Below are 18,891 nucleotides of genomic sequence, written 5' to 3' on the forward strand. Positions count from 1 at the left end.
GCAAGTACACAATAGGATTCTTCAGGGTGGAGAGTGGGGGAAGGGTCCAGCAAATATTTCACATTTTACCAGCCCCTTCCTTTCCTAAATGGACACAATGAGTGATTGGTACCAATGTGTTCATAACTGAAGCATAGTAAACTGTGTTTTGGGGGGGGGGGGCTGTCAGGTTGGCTCTATGGGACCCCATGAATTCTAACAGCAGCCCTGGTCACTGACTCTCTACTCTGCCCCTCCAGCACTCGCTGGTGCACTGGGTTGTGGAGGGGGTGGGAGCAGGTGGCTCAGGCTTTTCACGGTGTACTGAGAGACTGAGCCAGCTGCCGGTCAAGGCATCTAGGTGGATCTCTCTCGGGAGCCTGGACCTGCTGAGTGACATCAGAGTGACTTTAGTCGGCTTTAAACAGGTCACAGGAATGCAGAACAAAGTGCGCTGTTGAGATCCCCAGAGAATCAGAACCAAAATGAGCTTTGGCCCTACTATTCCTATAATGATATTTACTATCCTCCAGCAGCTCAGAGTGTTGGGTAACAGTCCTGAGCTCAGACAGGACACAGGTCAGCATCCATGGAGGCAGGGGTGTCCCTAGGGTTGGTGTCACCTGGTGCGGTAACCTTTGGTGACACCCCCTCTGACGATCCCCGCAGAATGGATCGGATCTGTGGATTGAGCATAATGGATTGGACTCCGATCTATTATGCTCCCCAATACGCAGATCTGATCCATCCTGCGGGGATCGTCAGCTTTCTTTACAACTTACCTTTTCTTGGAGCGGGTCCGGTGTCACCCCGTATAGGTTGCATGCCAATGATCCCCGCAGGATCGTTCGGATCTGCAGATTGAGCATAATGGATCGGAGTCCAATCCATTATGCTCCCCAATCCGCAGATCCGATCCATTCTGCGGGGATCGTCGGCTTTCTTTACAACTTAACTTACCGTTTCATGAAGCGGGTCCGGTGTCACCTGTATAGGTTGCATGCCGATGATCTCCACAGGATGGTTCGGATCTGAGGATTGAGCATAATGGATTGGAGTCTGATACATTATGCTCCCCAATCCGCAGATCCAATCCATCCTGCGGGGATCGTCGGTATGCAACCTATACGGGGTGACAGCGGACCCGCTCCATGAAAAGGTAAGTTGTAAAGAAAGCCGACAATCACCACAGGATGGATCAGATCCATCCTGCGGGGATCGTCAGCTTGCTGTACAAATTACCTTTTCGTGGAGCAGGTCCGGTGTCACCCCATGCGGTAGGTGTCACCTGGTGCGGCGCGCACCCCCCGCACATGCCTCAGGACGCCACTGCATGGGGGGCCTTACAGGTTGATATTTTTTCTTGGACAGGGAGCGTCAACAAGTGAATGACAACACAGCCAACCATGACAGGTCAGGCTGTGATATAATAACCACTTCGGAATGACCAAGTAGTGACCAAGCCCTGATGGGCGGGGCGAAACGCGTCAGCAGACATGACTATCGCGGTGCTGAGGCCACTCCACACATACAACACGCTGGACTCCCAGGGCTGGCTTTGAGCGGCGTCCGCTCCCCCTTATCTCATCCCAGTCACTGGAACGGACTGAGGACCCTGCTCCCTTCATTCACATGCCGGTGGGGGGATCCTTTCTGCTTGCCTGGCTTCGGAGCAGCGCCATTAACCTTCTTTACTTAGGTGTGAAGATTCAGATTCATGCAAATGGCCATTCCTGACTGGCGCTTTTTATTCACTGAATTTTTTGTTTGTGTGATTGCAGACCAATTTTAATAAAATCTCTTTGCTAAAAAGAAAAAAAATAAAGAGAAAGATTTGATTTGACTAGAACAAAAAAATGGGGAAGTAACAAGAAAACTGTGAATATTTTATAAAATGACCTTAAACAACATAACTCACGCGTAATAACAAAACAATTCCATTTTTTTATCAACTGCTTTTGTTTGCAATAAGTGGGCTGCTGCATACAGCAAATATGCCGAACATTTATTTTAAATGAAGTCTAGAAGATTGCAGCCACGTGAAGGTCGTTTATGATAATGCAACAAAATCCATTTATTTTCACAATGAAATTTCTTTTTATGATTTTCTGGGAATGCTCCCAGCTGCCACCGTGTTTTATGTCCGTGCCACAGTAATACAAGTATAAGTGCAGCACTGTCAGAAGGAGAGATTTTTTTCTCTGATATTTCATCTTTGGTTCAGACCTTTCCCAAACCTTTATCCTCTATATTTAAGAATAAACCGAGGTTACTTGCTGTGCTCTCATGGCAGCCCACTGATTTGAGGTCGCACTCTTGTGACGTGAAGAAGGTTGGTCCATTTATAGCACACACATGCACACACACAGCAAACATAGAGCACACAGAATGTACACAGCATACAGTTTACACAGCCACACAGAATACACAGCACGCATGTACATAGGACATGCAGGATGCACAGACTACACAGCACGGGATGTACACAGGACATGCAGAATGCACAGACTACACAGCACGGGATGTACACAGGACGCACATAAAATACAGCATGGGATGTACACAGGAGACGCAGAATGCACAGACTGCACAGCACGGGATGTACACAGGACGCACAGAATACACAGCATGGGATTTACACAGGACACGCAGAATGCACAGTCTACACTACACAGCATGGGATGTACACAGGATGCACAGAATACACAGACTGCACAGCATGGGATGTACACAGGACACGCAGAATGCACAGACTACACAGCACGGGATGTACACAGGACACGCAGAATGCACAGACTGCACAGCATGGGATGTACACAGGACACGCAGAATGCAGAGACTACACAGCACGGGATGTACACAGGACGCACAGAATACACAGCATGGGATGTACACAGGAGACGCAGAATGCACAGTCTACACAGCACGGGATGTACACAGGACGCACAGAATACACAACATGAGATTTACACAGGACACGCAGAATGCACAGTCTACACTACACAGCATGGGATGTACACAGGATGCACAGAATACACAGACTGCACAGCATGGGATGTGCATAGGACACGAAGATGCACAAACTACACAGCACGGGATTTACACAGGAGGCACAGAATGCACAGACTACACAGCACGGGATGTAGACAGGATGCACAGAACCCACAGAATACACAGCATGTAATGTACACAAGATGCGTAGAATACACAACACGGGATGTAAACAGGATGTACAGAACCCACAGAATACACAGCACAGGATGTAAACAGGACGCACAAAACGCACAGAATACACACCATGGGATGTACACAGGAGGCATAGAATGCACAGAATACACAGCATGGGATGTACGCAGGACACATATGTAGCAATTGTACATACAGAGATGGATGCAAACCTCCATTTTGCCAAAGGCCCTCCATCTTGTATCATTTCTACTCCAAATCAGCTTCCCCCCTCCCTCTCTGTTGAGTGACACGTGGTCCCTGTGTGCTGGGTTCAGAAGTACACAGGCAATCAGGCACAGCGGGACAGCTTCATGGTTATAAATCCCAAATTATCTGGTGCCCGGGTGTCTGTTAGCTTCTCAATCTGAGATAATCGTAAAGCCATAAACCAGTCCTTCACTGGACTTCAAACGCATTCCTAGGTAGCCTAAAACAGACATCACATTTAAAACCCACTTTCCCGTTTAATTTCATATCTTGAGATAGGAAATAATTACCAGGAAACCAAGCATATATTCGGACAGCTCAGTTTACAGTAATGCGAGTCGTCTGATATCTTACACCCCTGGATTATGTCTACCCGAGAGCAGAAAGCGATATCTCCTTACCTGTCCCAAGCAGATATGTCATAACTGGTATCTGAATGTTCAGAATATCATTCTGCAGATTATCCTACCCGTGGATAGAATATTACATGTACCTAGGGAAGGTTATTGACCCTGGTATAACTTGCGAGGGATTTTGGTTCTAGCCTGAGTCCCCCGCCTAAAACACCCCTCCCCAAATGAGGCGATTGGTTCTCTGCTGTAAGGAGACACCCTGCTGAGTTCCTAGAAAAAAGCTGTCAGATTTGGAGAAGTAAGTTGAAGAATGATCCCTTTTAACATCGGAACCAACTTGGGAGATGGTACCCTTTTGCTCTGAAACTTGATCTGCTTAACCTAGGACTTTTGGCAAGTACTCTACCTCTCTAAACTTCTTTCTGTTATCTCTTTGCTGTGGTATTGCTCTCTGTATTTATATATATATATATTGGCTACATCTTTTTCTGTAAATACGTTTACTGCACCATTTTGACCTTTTTAGTAATAAATCTTATTTTCTGAAAAGTGTTGAACTGTTTCTAAAGCTCTTTAATGCAAACTAAGAATCCCTGTCTCTGAAGAGCGCTACGGTGTGTTTTTAAACCTCTATATACCTCTGCCTGTGGTGACAGTGGTATACAGATGATTATTCAAATATCATAGTGTTATTGCTAATATTGGCGAGTTTCCTCCTTTTCTCTACAAAAAGGAGGTGGTGGCAGTGTGAAGGGTTAATTGCGTAATTAACCTGACCCAGTAACAATCGCTCTCAGGCTGCAGTTACATAGATTGTGGTCCATTAGCTGGAAAATCTTTGTGCAGGGTGCAGCTGAGCGTGGCATTGTTACACATGTGACAGCGTGGTTTTAGATTGGCTGGTCCTTCGCTGGTCTGACGCCGCGATCGTCACAACATAGAATACACAGCACGGGATGTACACAGGACACACAGAATACACAGCAGTGGATGTACACAGGACGCATAGAATGCACAGAATACACAGCACGGAATGTACACAGGACGCACAAAATACACAGCATGGGATATACACAGGATACACAGAACGCACAGCACGGGATGTACACAGGATGCACAGAATACACAGCACAGGATGTACACAGGATGCACAGAATGCACAGCACGGGATGTACACAGGACGCACAGAATGCACAGCACGGGATGTACACAGGACGCACAGAATACACAGCACGGGATGTACACAGGACACAAAGAATGCACACAATACACAGCATGGGATGTACACAGGATGCACCGAATGCATAGAATACACAGCACAGGATGTACACAGGATGCACAGAACGCATAGAATGCACAGCACAGGATGTACACAGGATGCACAGAACGCATAGAATGCACAGCATGGGATGAACACAGGACGCACAGAACACAAAGCACAGGATGTACACAGGACACACAAAACGCACAGAATACACAGCACGGGATGTACACAGGATGCACAGAATACACCCCACAGGATGTACACAGAATGCACAGAATACACAGCACGGGATGTACATAGGATGCACAGAATACACAGCACGGGATGTACACAGAATGCACAGAATACACTGCACGGGATGTACACAGGACACACAGAACGCACAGAATACACAGCACGGGATGTACACAGGACACACAGAATATACAGCACGGGATGTACACAGGACGCACAGAATACACAGCATGGGATGTACATAGGACGCACAGAATATACAGCACGGGATGTACACAGAATGCACAGAATACACAGCATGGGATGTACACAGGACGCATAGAATACACAGCATGGAATGTACATAGGACACACAGAACACACAGCACTGGATGTGCATAGCTCACAGAATACAAAACATAGAGAGAACAAAGTACACAAATACCACACTCAGGACACAAACATACTCAGTACAGATATAACACAGTGCGCACAGTATCTAACACACACAGCATGCACAAGGAATATCCGATATAGCATGGAGTGTACAGTGGCTAAATGGTTAGCACTTCCTCCTGGCAGTAGTACGGTTGTTAGTTCCCAACCATGGCACCACCTGCCAGGAGTTTACATGTTCTCCCTGTGCCTGCGTGGGTTTCCGCCGGGTACTCCGATTTCCTCCCACACTCCAAAGACATGCTGGGAGATTAATTGGCTCCTGTTTAAATTGTCCCTAGTATGTGTATGTATGAATGTGAGTTAGGGACCTTAGATTGTACGCCCCTTGAGGGTTAGGGACTGATGTGAATGTACAATATATATGTAAAGCACTGAGCAAATTGACAGTGCTATATAAGTACCTGAAATAAATAATACACAGCTCACATAGGATGTAAAGAACACAGAGACAACAGTGCATGCAAATATCACACACAGGACACAAACATACTCAGCACAGAAAGTACACAGTGCATACAGCAACTTACACACACAGCACAAAGAGCACACAGTGCACACAGCATGGACACAGCCGGTGACAGAACACAGCGCTGCGCGGCCCTGTGGCCGAGTGAGCGACTCATCTTGACAGGATGTCATATGACGCCCAGTCACAACGGTGAGTGTCCCACCAGCCATTAGTCTGCTATAGGCCGGGTGGGAAGGTGTTAAGTGTGACAAATACGCACACAAAAAAAATCAGGAAGAATGCAAATACTTTTTCACAGCAATGTATATTTAAATAAAAATATTTGCGTCTAGAGTTAATCTTTAAAGCTAAAGTTTAATCTGCTTATATTTTGTCTCCCCTGTGTAGTAGCAATTTTGGAAAACCAGGAACTTGTGGACACAGACCTTGAGAAAAACAAGTAATTTATTAAAAACTGCTCTGTTTGACCCACCTGGGCTCATGCCTGCAAAGTCGAGTGAGTTGTATTCACTTCTTACGTGTATATACCAGCAATGGGCAAACTACGGCCCGCGGGCCGTATACGGCCCGGCGGACCTTTTAATACGGCCCGCGGAGCTAGGCTCCCGCTAGGCTCCTCTCACAGTCCGCCCTGAAGACCGGAGTAGCATGAAAATCTGTCTCCTATGAGGATCTGTCCCCCTCGACGTATCTGCGCATGTGCCGGAGATCGCCGATCGGCTGCTAATGCCTGAAACTGGCACATGCGCACATACGTCGAGGGGGACAGATCCTCATAGGAGACAGATTTTCATGCTACACCAGAATGGCGCGGGAACACGGCGAGAGGAACGCGCGGAGAAAAGGTAAGTGAATTGACACAGGAGGGACTTGGGGACTTAATATGGGGGATGAATTAATATGGGGAATGAATTAATATGGGGAATGAATTACTATAGGGGGGATGAATTACTATATGGGGGATTAATTACTATATGGGGGATGAATTACTATGGGGGATGAATTACTATATGGGGGATGAATTACTATGGGGGATGAATTACTATGGGGGATGAATTACTATATGGGGGATGAATTACTATGGGGGATGAATTACTATATGGGGGATGAATTACTATGGGGGATGAATTACTATATGGGGGATGAATTACTATATGGGGGATGAATTATTATGGGGGATGAATTACTATATGGGGGATGAATTACTATATGGGGGATGAATTACTATGGGGGATGAATTACTATATGGGGGATTAATTACCATGCTTACTATGGGGGGATATTACTATACTTACTATGGATGACACATACACATCATTCATCTACTCTTGGTCCGGCCCCCGGGTCCAATATATGAACCCATTGCGGCCCTCAAGTCAAAAAGTTTGCCCACCCCTGGTATATACCAATGATTACGTCACAATGCATATTTTTCCTCTTTCAGTTTCTATACATTCAAAAGACTTTCTAAACTCTGCAGAATATAGCCTTGAATTCCAGCTACAGATAAGCGTGCTAGTTACAGGCTGGTACACATTACTTTACAGGAAATAAGGGAGGGGGAAAGTGAGCTGAAAACCTTGCTTTGCAAGCAGATACTGTTAGAAATGTTAAAGTTTAAAGGGGAACTCTGCAATATCTGGGTGCTGCCACATTATCAACATGCTGATGCATTTCTAAATAAATCCTTTATCTTTTCATTACATACTTTGTTTTAGACTCAGTAACGTCATTATTGGGTCTCTATGCTTCTCTCTGCAATGCAGACAGATCATGGCTAGTGGAAGGGGCTGGCAGGGTGCTGTACACACTGTAGGTTTCTGAAAACATCACAGCACCCTGCCTCAATACTCCTCTCAAGGGCCCTCAGCCCTGATGCAAGCAGTGGGTTTGGCTCTTAGTAGAAATTATGCAAATATCAAAATTCCTTGATGGATGAATGTCAGTCTGGAGAAGTGGGCATTCTTAGGCAGATTGTATATGCATACAGACTGCCCTACGTAACGCCCACATGTGATGCTGAGCCTCCATAACTGAAAGAACTGAAATCCAATTATAAAAAAGGGGTGGGTCTGGGACAGACAGGCTGGTGAGGAAAAGCGCTAGATGATGCCGGATGTTCTTCAGCTAGGTGAGGTGGCAGACTCTGTCTAAGTTGCTGCAGCTTCCAATACACAACATGAGAAGTTCAGTGTGCAGTGACCCCCGGTTCACATACATGCGGCCGTGTAGGCCGTGTTTTGCACGGGCACGAGAGCCCATTCATTTGAATAGACTCCCGTGCCACGCAGGGAAGAAATCCCTGCACTTCTTTGGAAAACACAACCCGTACGGGAACCTCGGTTCCCAGTATGATTGCGTTTTCCAGTGTGGGCGGCGTGCCATTAGAACGGGTCCGCATTCCTCTGTGCGGGTGGTGCGGCTGCACGGATTTTCGTGCGGATCCGCACCACCCACTCAGATGTGAACCTAGGGTGAAAATTTCACTACAGGAGTGGAGCAAGTCTGACGGAAGGGTAAAAGTCAGTTTTAAGGGGGGCACAGGCTATAATGAAAACCTTACCTCTAACCTTTCCCCACTTTGTACAAAACAAAAACTTTGGTCTGGCGCTTCATTTTAAACAGATTCTTATCTCCCCATCTGTTCTCCACCATTTTTCACACCACGCTTCCATATTACAACTTCCTGTGCCTAATTCTTATAAACTGGGTTTCAAAAGGGGTAGATTCTGCATCAAAACCAGGCAGAGCGCGGCCAAATCAATAGTCCCTATTTTGCGATCTTGAAAACGGGACCCAAGTCTCATCTGCTCTGAATAATGCTGACATAAGCTCCCATTCTCCAGTCCTGCCAAGCGTCTGCTGCAATCTTTCAGCAACTGATGAATAGAGGATACGTAGCAAAATTTCCCAGTAAACAGATTAAGCACGGTGGCGTCTAGCGGCAACGAGAACGAGAGGCTATTATTCAGCCTGGAACATTTTGTATGTTACAGCCCCCTTCCGATTCGAGGAATCCCATTTCCCTGAAAGCTGGATGATTCTCGGCTGTGGAGTTTGAGGGAAGAAAATATCTAATGTAGCAGCAGGATAATGTATTTAAAGGAACCAGAAAATGTGACTGATTAAAGCTGTTTGGAAGATGACAGCAGAGAGAATTATGGGGCATTGTTCATTCACAGAACACTCTTTTTTTTTTTAACTCTAACCAAAACTTTTTATTTTTCTTAGAGGTTTTGGAAGCATTACAGTAGGTTATCAGCTCAGAAGATTTCTGGAAGGATCAACAGGTATATATAAACATAATTTGACAATGTGAGACCCTTGAGGGACACAGGGTTCACATGAATGCAGAATGCAAGGTTTCAGAGTATCGATTTTGAACAGAGAAAACAGTTTTTCAGGTTTTGTTATTCCCATATTAGGTGGGTGCAATGTGGTGCAGAAGCAGAGAACACACAAAGTTCTAGACTGCAGCAAACAATACATCGTAGAACTTGCAAAACAGTACAACAAGCCGGCGGGAAGCACACCCAACCAAGGAACTCACACAGGCAGAGCGAAGAGTCATCGGTAAATAGGCCTGAGCTGTGAAGCGGAGTGCGGCCTGGCCGGTCCAACCCAAAAGGGAGCTTGATCAGTTGTAGATGAAGGTCCGAAGCTTTCCCTCCCCCACTGGAACCTCTCCCTGCCGCTAGTGCTAACCCTGACAGATGGGTTTGCTGTCCCTACACTAGCCACTTCAAAACTGCTCGCTAAAAACCATAGGGCAGGGACTTAAAAAAAACTCTGCATGACTCAAGATGGCCATCAGGGTCACTTGGATTTAGCATAGTCAATCAGGCCTAATGACCCAGGGGATGGAGGGAATCATAGGGAAAGCCATTTTCTCTTGACTTTCTCCTCCAGTTGCATTGCCATAAAAGACGAGGACCACCTGCAGTGGAAAATGTAGACTGTACCTGCCTAAACCCAGATGGGGTTCCAGATTTTGAAGACTTCAAAGAGCTTTGGAAGTCCCAAAACCAATGTCAGAGCTCCCATCAGGAGACAGGTGTGCTCTGCTCAGGAGACAGTACTCCATGCTGGAGACAGGAGGTCCCTTGTCCAAAGGGCTGAGACGGTCGAGACGGCTAAATGAGTCTGGAGGACTGAGAAAGTCAAGATGACGAAGCCCAGAGGATTGAGGGAACCTAGTGGTCTTCAGGGACTGAGAGAGCCCAGGTTGTCAGGAGGTCACCATTCGAGAAGCCAGGATGTGGACCCGTGCAGCAGGGAGCTGTGACTAAAAAGACTGCATAAGTCAAAAGAGGTACAATGGGTGTACCAAAACACAGGGGTGCTGTGTTAGTCGGTCTGAGGGACCAGCCAAAAGCCAATGGTAAAAGGCCTGAGCAGCGGCGCCGCTAAAGAGACCCAGGAGGCCGAATGTCATTTGTTTTCGTGTTTTGATGGTGGAAAATCCCTGCGTGAGCAACTGTTTGTGTTGAACTTTAATTTTGTCCAATGAAAGGGGGCCAACATAAAAAAAAAAACTATTCTCACAGGCATGGACTCACTGAAAACTCTACTCCCAGCGTTTGACAAGAGTCAAATTCCCCAGAATATCACAATATATAATAAAATGTTTTCATGACATATAAGCAGACCAAAAGGCAGCAACTAAGAGTTATTTAATAGAGTTTGCATACAATTTAAAGTACAACTTCATTCAAAAAATGAAGTCCCCCTGGATCAACTGTTATCAGCCTGTAACTGATTAACTGATTTACAGTTTTTTAGGGGGGGGGGAGTAATTACCGATTTTTAGCAGTCCCCGCTCCTACTTCTGTCCCTTGCCCTACCACCTCCCCTCCTGCAGCCTCCTGGGACACATCACATGTCACAGGAAGTTGCAGGACTATTCACAAAACACTGCAAAATGTGAGCATGTGCAGTGGGGAGCCAGCTGTGTTTCCTCAAGTAGCCACAGCAGGATCCCGTATCCAAGACAGCAGTGCCGGGGACACACGGCGGAAAGAAACAGCCAGCTGTGGGAAGACAGTGCTGGACCTAGGGGCGGACTGACAACTCATGGGGCCCCCAGGCAATAGGGGATCATGGGGCCCCTGTGTCCTTGCCCAAACTCAAAAAAGCCTATGAAAAAGGTACCAGGGGCATCTCATGGGGTCCCTAATGACCCCGGGCCCTCGGGCACTGCCCGAGTTTCCAAATGGTCAGTCCGCCCCTGGCTGGACCCCAAGCATTGGTACATACATGATTTTTAAAAGTTAGCAGCTACAGTATTTTTTAAAAAATGAAGTTCCTCTTTAATAATGGCTACACCAGCTGCTTATATTTACCTGTTTTATTTATTCATTAAAGGTATTTATTTAGCACTAACAATTTACCCAGAGCTTTACATACTGTACATTCAATCTCTGCCCTCAAGGAGCTTACAATCTAAGGTCCCAATCTCACATGCATACATACACATATCGGGGCCAATTTAGACAAGGGACAATTAACCTACCAACATGTCTTTGGAGTGTTGGAGAAAGCTGGAGTACCTGAATGAAACCCACACAAGTACAGGGAGAACATGCAAACTCCATGGAGTGTCAAGTTTAGGATGCAAACCAAGGGTCCTAGTTCTGCAAGGCAGGAGCACTAACTGTGCCGTCTTCTACTGTTTCACCATGATTGTAGAGAGTTATCTCCAATTTGCAATTTACACAGAGGCTGGGGAATTTCCACCCCCCCCCCCCCCATGTGACAGCACAGGGTAGCTAACTGAGCCATGCACAGCAAAAAGACCTCTTGCTACAGGTAGCCAACTACCTGTCCAGTAATGCTATAGGTACACACTGCAGAAAGCCTCTGGAGTCTAACCTTTGGGCTCGTCGTGGATTTTGCAGTTTTTCTCAAAGGGGAAGAATGCATGGACAAGAGAAAATACTTCTGATACTACGAGATCCAAGTTTCTTCCATTGGAAAAAATCTGTTCATGCTATATTTTTGGTGCACTACTCTACCTTTTCCTTTCCAGTCAATAAAATGGCCTCTAAATGCATCATAATGTGTCTGTCTTCAAGTGTATTTGGTGAGAACAAGCCCTAAAATGGCTGAATGTAAATACAATGCAAAATATACACTCACCGGCTACTTTATTAGGTAAACCTTGCTAGTATCGGGTTGGACCCCTTTTTGCGTTCACAACTGCCTTAATACTTGGTGGCATAGATTTAACAAGGTGTTGGAAACATTCCTCAGAGATTTTGGTCCATATTGACATAACATCACGCAGTTGCTGCAGATTTGTAGGCTGTACATCCATTATGCGAATCTCCTGTTCCACCACATAGGTGCTCTATTGGATTGAGATCTGGTGACTGTGGAGGCCATTGGAGTACAGTGAACCCATTGTCATGTTCGAGAAACCAGTCTGAGATGATCTAAGCTTTGTGACATGGTGCATTATCCTGCAGAAGATGGGGATACTGGAGTCGTAAAGGGAAGGACATGGTCAGCAACAATACTCAGGTAGGCCGTGGCATTTAAACGATGCTCAGTTGGTACTAAGGGGCCCAGAATGTGCCAACAAAATATCCCCATGCAAGGCAGGCTGGATCCATGCTTTCATGTTGTTCACACCAAATTCTGACCCTACCATCTGAATGACGCAGCTGAAATCGAGACTCATCAGACCAGGCAACTTTTTCCAGTCTTCTATTGTCCAATGTAGGTGAGATTGTGCGAATTATAGCCTTTGTTCCTATTCTTAGCTGACAGGTGTGGCACCCAGTGTGGTCTTCTGCTGCTGTAGCCCATCTGCTTCAAGGTTCGACGTTTTGTACATTCAGAAATAGTATTCTGCATACCTTGGTTGTAACGAGTGGTTATTTGGGTTACTGTTGCCTTTCTATCATCTCGAACCAATCTGCCCATTCTCCTCTGACCTCTGACATCAACAGGGCATTTTTGTCCACACAACTGCAATTCACTGGATATTTTCTCTTTTTCGGACCATTCTCTGCATAAAAATTCCAGTAGATCTTCAGTTTTTGAAATACACAGACCAGCCCGTTTGGCAGCAACAACCATGCCACATTCAAAGTTACTTAAAGTGATACTAAATCCAGGACCCTGCATTCACTCTATCTGGTTTTATCACAGTACACAGAACATGGAAGTACAATTATTTGAGTAACTATAAACTGCCAAAATCTAATTTTCTCATCAGCAGTTAGAGCAGTCTTGTGACTTTAGCAGAGCACTGGTTAAAGCTTGTAGGAGGAGTTTTCTTTCTGCTCCAGGAGGATGTGAAACCCCTGACCCTCTGTCTGGGCAGTGCTGATAGGCCCTGTTCTGATCACATGCACTCACCCAAGGAAAAAAAACAATTCTCTAGCAATACACATCAAACATACACATGTGACTACGGATTCCGTCTGTGTCAGGTGGTCATTTCAACAAGAGTACAGGCAGAGAAGAAAGGATCAAACAGCCTTTTTACACAATGCAGAGGATTAACCCCTTAGGTTCCACAGTGAGTATAACAAGAATGCTTTACTGCATATACAGACTGATTGTACTGTTGTGGGTTTAGTAACACTTAAATCCCCTTTCAGCACCATTCTGGTGCTTGTTTTGAATGTCAGCACGTCGTCTTCACCACGTCTAGATGCCTGACATGATGTAAGGAAGTGACATCTTGTTTACTACTGTTCATGTGATCACTGATTGGCCAATCAGTGATCACGAGTCGGGACCTCACACAGAGGTCCATACAGCGATCTGTGCTCCCAGGGAGCGCGCACAGGCAATGGAAGTGGGGGGCCATTTAGAAACGTCCACCCGCATTGGCAGCGTTAAAAGATAACTATACAAAACTACAGATGCCCATAGTTGGCTTAGGTCTGACCTTCTTTGTATGATGTCCACAGTCTATAACCATCTCTTGTATCATATCCATAGTCTATGACTGTATCTTTTATCATTTTTGTATCTCTGAGCATCTCTAATATTATGTCCACAGTCTCTGATAATCTCTTGTATCATGCCCATAGTCTTTGACTATATCCTGTTGTGTGTCTATTTCTGATACTAAATACTCACTAAATTTTCTGTGCCACCGTTTGGTGATGTCGGGAGCCGCACTTGAGGCCCCTCAGATCAAGAAAGTTGACCATCACCAGTGTGACCAGGTGAAAATGATATTTCTGGGGGATATTAAAGAATAACTACAGAAGTATAGATGCCCATCGTTGGCTTAGGTCCACTGTGACAACTTGCAGTGCAACCCACCTGTAGATGTCACTTTATCGTCTACTGCAAGCTCAGTGTCTTCAATACTCTGCCCATTTACGTGTCCCCTTCACAACTTACCTACTGCAATTTTCATGTTATTGCCTCCCATCTGGGTCACCAATTAGTTGAGGTCAAACAAACTATGCCCATGGTCAGCTAATTAGAAGGTACCTTATATTAAAAAATGGTAATACCTTGGTGGTCCAGAAGTGTTAGACACCAAAACCTATCCACAGAGCCAAGAGAAACAAGGGGAAATGATCACACAAGGTTTAGAAACCAACTTTAGCCTTTTGTTGGTCATAATGACGAATATAACTTGTATAAAAGGCAGCAGGGAAGTTAAAAGTCTAATCTCTCTGTCACTAAATGAAACAGAAATTTAGGTAAAATGCCTTTATGAAGGCCATTATCACATGTCCTCTCCATAATTGGTTTTGAAGGTCAGAAGCAGACATATCCAGTCTAATGGGTAACGTACTGACATGACACATTTTAGTACATTATGTCACTTTTATTTTGAATTTATAGCTGCAGTACTTGTGAGTGCATATGAGCTTGACGGTAAGAATTCTTACACATGAAGTAATGTGATAACCTGATACATAAAATTATCACATCTTATCACACTAACTTACCTCAACCTCGAGCCTAACTAAAAGTTTATGTCTTGCCAAAACGTTTTCAGTTTTGGATAGACAGAGTGTTGGAACCCTCAGATATCTAGGGTCACCAGTTAGTCAAGGTAAAAACGTTTGCAAGATTTCCTTTTACTTACTTTCATGGGGAAGGCATTTTTCCCCAGACAAGAAGTGAAGAAAAATCTCAAACACAATACAGACAAAATTAAAGTAGTTTTTGTTTAGTAGTGTAGGTGAAGGCTAGAACCTCTTTCAGTTTATTGATGTTTTCAGTGTTTCTGTGATTTTCTCTCACTTCCTGAAATGATCAAAAATGAAAAACCTGGTGGGCTTTATAATTGTAGCACCCTCCTAGTTAGCTAGGGGGAGGTAGACTCCAATTGTTAGTTAGGGCTGAGTGGCAGCCTTGGTGTGATAGCTAGCAGGGGTCAAAATTTGTCCGGAGCTGAGAGGCTCTGCAGACCAGCCCTCTGGAATTTCCCCCTGCTCTAGAACTTTGGAGAAAAGTCTAAAAGCAGTGGGTGGGTTTGAAGAGTGACTGGTCTGTACTCTTGGAGGATCCTGGCCAATTCCCAACAGGAGGCTTTTTCAAGGGTCCAGGACACCGTTTAAGAGTAATTGAGTTTGCTCAGTATAGGAGGGGGAGTCGAGTGGAAGATGTGAGAGAGGAAGAGAGGCAAGAATCATGTGAAGGGGGTCCAAATGAGAAAGGGGCTCACCTCCAGGCAGAGAGACCTTGGAAGGAGGAAAGCTTGAGACTTCACTGGCCCCTGAGAGAGGAAAACCTGTGTGTCAAGGAAGGAGCTACCCAGATAAAAGGCCTGGTAGCAGCCACTGACCCACTGGCAACACAGGGGAAGGACCAAGTGAGTAGACCTGCACCCCCTGGGCCAGCAAGGGGAAAGAGGCACTCTGGTGGGAAACTGGATTAGCTTTTTATCCAAGATTGTTCACAATGCAGTGGCAAACACTGGATCCCCTGCCCAGTGATTCACCCAGTACAGCGGGATGAGGAGAGGATTCATCTGGGGTCTGAGGCAGTACTGTGGGAGATGCTGGCTAGCTCTTCAAAATAATTTTTGCTGTAAAAACTTGTACATAGTTGATAAGGAGTTTGTCCTCTTTTGCCATTGTCCTTGGGCATCCCATACACCATCACCCCATCCAAGTTCTAATTCTCCTAATAAAACTTCAAAACAAAGCTCAAGGACTGGTTACTGTCTCCTGATGCAAATCTGAAGGAAATGCGTGTTGCCTGGTTGTACAGGACTATAGGGGGACCCAAACTTCAGGAACTCCTAAGGGGGTAGTGCTACATAAGCCTTCCCTATTCTATTCACAAATGTTTTGGCTTGGCATTTATTTGAACTCCGAAATGCAATGCTTAAAGGCTTTGCCCACCTTTTTAAAAAAAAATTGTAAATGCAGCAATATTAATTTCATGATCAATGTGCAATTGCTGATTTTTTGCATTGAGGCCTGCAGAGTATTGCAATGCACATGTTTCTTCAATTTCCTCCCCCAGCCTCAGTTCCTTACAGAGGTGTGGATCTGCTGTTAAGGGACTGGAGGAAGTTACTTAGTTACATAGGTAGCCTGGCTGAAAAAAAAAAAAAAACATCCAGTTCAACCACTAAAAAAAAAATTTTTAATCCTTTACCCATAGTTGATCCAGAGGAAGGCAAAAAAGAAAAACAGCAAAGCATGATCCAATTTGCTCCTGCAGGGAAAATAATTCCTTCCTGATCCCCCTAGAGGCAATTGGATATTCCCTGGATCAACTTTACCTATAAATGTTATATCCAGTTATATTCTGTGTATCTAAGAAAGAATCAAGGCCTTTTTTAAAGCAATATACGGAGCTGACCAGAACCAACTCTTGAAGGAGTCTATTCCACATTTTCACAGCTCTCACTGTGAAGAAACCTTTCCGTGTTTGGAGATTAAATCTCTTTTCCTCCAGACGTAAAGAGTGCCCCCTTGTCCTCTGTGATGACCTCAGGGTGAATAACTCTACACTGAGTTCACTATATAAACCACTGATGTATTTATACATGGAGATCATATCCCCCCTTATGTATTATACATGGAGATCATATCCCCCTTATGTATTATACATGGAGATCATATCCCCCCTTATGTATTATACATGGAGATCATATCCCCCCTTATGTATTATACATGGAGATCATATCCCCCTTATGTATTATACATGGAGATCATATCCCCCCTTATGTATTATACATGGAGATCATATCCCCCCTTATGTATTATACATGGTGATCATATTCCCCCCCCCCTATGTACTATACATGGTGATCATATCCCCCCTTATGTATTGTACATGGAGATCATATCCCCCCCTTATGTATTATACATGGAGATCATATCCCCCCTTATGTATTATACATGGAGATCATATCCCCCCTTATGTATTATACATGGTGATCATATCCCCACTTATGTATTATACATGGAGATCATATCCCCCTTATGTATTATACATGGAGATCATATCCCCCCCTTATGTATTATACATGGAGATCATATCCCCCTTATGTATTATACATGGTGATCATATCCCCCTTATGTATTATACATGGTGACCATATCCCCCCTTATGTATTATACATGGAGATCATATCCCCCCTTATGTATTATACATGGTGATCATATCCCCCCTTATGTATTATACATGGTGATCATATACCCCCTTATGTATTATACATGGAGATCATATCCCCCCCTTATGTATTATACATGGAGATCATATCCCCCTTATGTATTATACATGGTGACCATATCCCCCCTTATGTATTATACATGGAGATCATATCCCCCCTTATGTATTATACATGGAGATCATATCCCCCTTATGTATTATACATGGAGATCATATCCCCCTTATGTATTATACATGGAGATCATATCCCCCTTATGTATTATACATTGAGATCATATCCCCCCCTTATGTATTATACATGGAGATCATATCCCCCTTATGTATTATACATGGAGATCATATCCCCCTTATGTATTATATATGGAGATCATATCCCCCCTTATGTATTATACATGGAGATCATATCCCCCCTTATGTATTATACATGGAGATCATATCCCCCCTTATGTATTATACATGGAGATCATTTCCCCCCTTATGTATTATACATGGAGATCATATCCCCCTTATGTATTACACTTGGAGATCATATCCCCCCTTATGTATTATACATGGAGATCATATCCCCCCTTAATTTCCTCTTCTCAAGAGAGAATAAATTCAGTTCCTCTAATCTTTCCTCATAGCTGATCTCCTCCATGCCTCTTATCAGTTTGGTTGCCCTTCTCTGTACTTTCTCCAGTTCCCCAATGTTCTTTTTGTAAATTTGTGCACAAAACTGAACTGCATATTCCAGATGAGGTCTTACTAATGATTTGTACCGTGGGAATTGATATCTCTCTCTCTGGAGTCTATGCATCTTTTAATACAAGAGAGGATTTTGCTCGCTTTAGAAACTGCAGCTTGGTGTTGCATGCCATTATTAAGCTTGTGATCTACCAGAACCCCCAGATCCTTCTCCACCATTGATTCCCCCCATTGTACCCCCTAGTATGTATGATGCAGTATGACGGTATAAAGGTGAGGAAGTCCTGTTGGCAGTAGGGCATTAAAAAAACCTGTACAAACACACGGACTTGCTTTAGGTTATTACAACTGATAAAGTTTACTTAAGAAAAATGAATATTTATTTACTTTATTTGCTTAGCTTGTGTGAGTCTGACCAT

The 18,891-nt window shown here is 44.5% G+C and overlaps 1 protein-coding gene across 13 annotated transcripts in view; it reads right to left on the minus strand.

Moving 5' to 3' along the window:
- The window catches only part of SYNGAP1 (synaptic Ras GTPase activating protein 1), a 470,644-nt gene that overhangs the window by 39,404 nt on the left and 412,349 nt on the right, over positions 1-18,891 (minus strand). The window lies entirely within an intron of this gene.

This window comes from Staurois parvus, unplaced genomic scaffold (assembly GCF_062004578.1).
Source record: "Staurois parvus isolate SC_StPar_1 unplaced genomic scaffold, SC_StPar_1.0 ptg000906l, whole genome shotgun sequence".
Classification (NCBI taxonomy): Eukaryota; Metazoa; Chordata; class Amphibia; order Anura; family Ranidae; genus Staurois; species Staurois parvus.